Genomic DNA, 2,291 nt, shown 5'->3' on the forward strand with positions numbered 1-2,291 from the left:
CTGTGGCGACGCTATAGTGCTAAAGAACCTGGGACACAGCATTGGTGGAGCTGGCCACTACGGTCTAACTCCGAGTCACCATTTCTAGTGATCTAGGTGGAAGCCGCCAGGAATGTGAGAAGAGAAAACCGACAGGTAACCGTCAGCAGTTGCAAGTCCTTTAATCTCTTAACTCGCCAGAGATAGAGAAGAGAAAACCGACAGGTAACCGTCAGCAGTTGCAAGTCCTTTAATCTCTTAACTCTTTTTGTTCACCAGCTAAGGTTGTATTTATAGCCACTTGTTAGACTGGTTAAACTCTCTCTCCTGTATTTAACAAAAACATGAACATGTACACAAGAAATACTGAACATAAAAAATGATTTACATAAAGATATGAACAAAGAGAGTGAATGTGTGTGTGTATGTCTGTGTGAAGAAAGGAGTAATATGATGTATAGAAAAGACGTGTAACGTATGTGTCGAAAAGCGTGCACAGAATGTGTATGTATAAAAAATGAGGAAGAAGAGATGAAAGACGAAAAATCTGTGCGGTAGAAAGAGAACGGGAGGCTGAAAACATATAAGAGAAAACGGAGTGCTTGGAGCGGTGACTTGTGTTTACATATTACTGGTTCTGAGAAGCGCGTAAGCTTTAGTGTACCCTGAATATGAGAGAAAATGGGATGTTTCTATGGCTGACTAGATTATTTGCTACATAACGGTCACTCCGGGGTCACCATTTCTAGTGATCTAGGTGGAAGCCGCCAGGAATGTGAGAAGAGAAAACCGACAGGTAACCGTCAGCAGTTGCAAGTCCTTTAATCTCTTAACTCGCCAGAGATAGAGAAGAGAAAATGGGATGTTTCTATGGCTGACTAGATTATTTGCTACAAGGCTGGTGGTGCCAGGGTCAGTCAGTCAGGCTAGTGGTGCCAGGGTCAGTCAGGCTGGTGGTGCCAGGGTCAGTCAGTCAGGCTGGTGGTGCCAGGGTCAGTCAGGCTGGTGGTGCCAGGGTCAGTCAGGCTGGTGGTGCCAGGGTCAGTCAGGCTGGTGGTGCCAGGGTCAGTCAGTCAGGCTGGTGGTGCCAGGGTCAGTCAGGCTGGTGGTGCCAGGGTCAGTCAGGCTGGTGGTGCCAGGGTCAGTCAGGCTGGTGGTGCCAGGGTCAGTCAGGCTGGTGGTGCCAGGGTCAGTCAGTCAGGCTGGTGGTGCCAGGATCAGTCAGGCTGGTGGTGCCAGGGTCAGTCAGGCTGGTGGTGCCTGGGTCAGTCAGGCTGGTGGTGCCAGGGTCAGTCAGGCTGGTGGTGCCAGGGTCAGTCAGTCAGGCTGGTGGTGCCAGGGTCAGTCAGGCTGGTGGTGCCAGGGTCAGTCAGGCTGGTGGTGCCAGGGTCAGTCAGGCTGGTGGTGCCAGGGTCAGTCAGTCAGGCTGGTGGTGCCAGGGTCAGTCAGGCTGGTGGTGCCAGGGTCAGTCAGGCTGGTGGTGCCAGGGTCAGTCAGGCTGGTGGTGCCAGGGTCAGTCAGGCTGGTGGTGCCAGGCTCAGTCAGGCTGGTGGTGCCAGGGTCAGTCAGTCAGGCTGGTGGTGCCTGGGTCAGTCAGTCAGGCTGGTGGTGCCAGGGTCAGTCAGGCTGGTGGTGCCAGGGTCAGTCAGGCTGGTGGTGCCAGGGTCAGTCAGGCTGGTGGTGCCAGGGTCAGTCAGGCTGGTGGTGCCAGGGTCAGTCAGGCTGGTGGTGCCAGGGTCAGTCAAGTTGGTAGTCCGCACCTTTTTATTTTTTTGTGTATTTCTTTTATTGGTTTTATTTATTTATTTATTTATTTTATTCATTTTATTTATTTATTTATTTATTTATTTTACCTGGTAGTCCGTAGACTTGTCAGGGTTAGGTGGGGAGAGAAGGGAAGTGCTGTGCACTCACCTCCTTGCTCTCCCCGGGGGTGGTAAGGAGGTGCTGTGCACTCACCTGCCTTCCTTGCTGCTGTGCACTCACCTGCCTTCCTTGCTGCTGTGCACTCACCTGCCTTCCCTGCTGCTGTGCACTCACCTGCCTTCCTTGCTGCTGTGCACTCACCTGCCTTCCCTGCTGCTGTGCACTCACCTGCCTTCCTTGCTGCTGTGCACTCACCTGCTTTGGGGAGGATAGGGAGGTGCTGCGCACTCGCATCCCCTCCTCCTTCCAAGCTTCAGTGGCCGTGCAAGCTTCAGTGGTCGTACAATCTTCAGTGGCCGTTACAAGCTTCAGTGGCCGTGATCGTATAGTGGTTAGTACATTGCGTTGTGGCCGCAATAACCCAGGTTCGAATCCTGGTCACGGCA

General features: G+C 52.6%; 1 non-coding gene across 1 annotated transcript; it reads left to right on the forward strand.

The window, feature by feature from the left end:
- Nucleotides 1–2,219: 2,219 nt before the first annotated feature.
- Nucleotides 2,220–2,291, forward strand: Trnah-gug (transfer RNA histidin (anticodon GUG)). The gene has a single exon. It is a non-coding gene; the product is annotated as a tRNA-His (tRNA).

Source organism: Scylla paramamosain, unplaced genomic scaffold (genome assembly GCF_035594125.1).
Source record: "Scylla paramamosain isolate STU-SP2022 unplaced genomic scaffold, ASM3559412v1 Contig39, whole genome shotgun sequence".
In the NCBI taxonomy this organism is placed as follows: domain Eukaryota; kingdom Metazoa; phylum Arthropoda; class Malacostraca; order Decapoda; family Portunidae; genus Scylla; species Scylla paramamosain.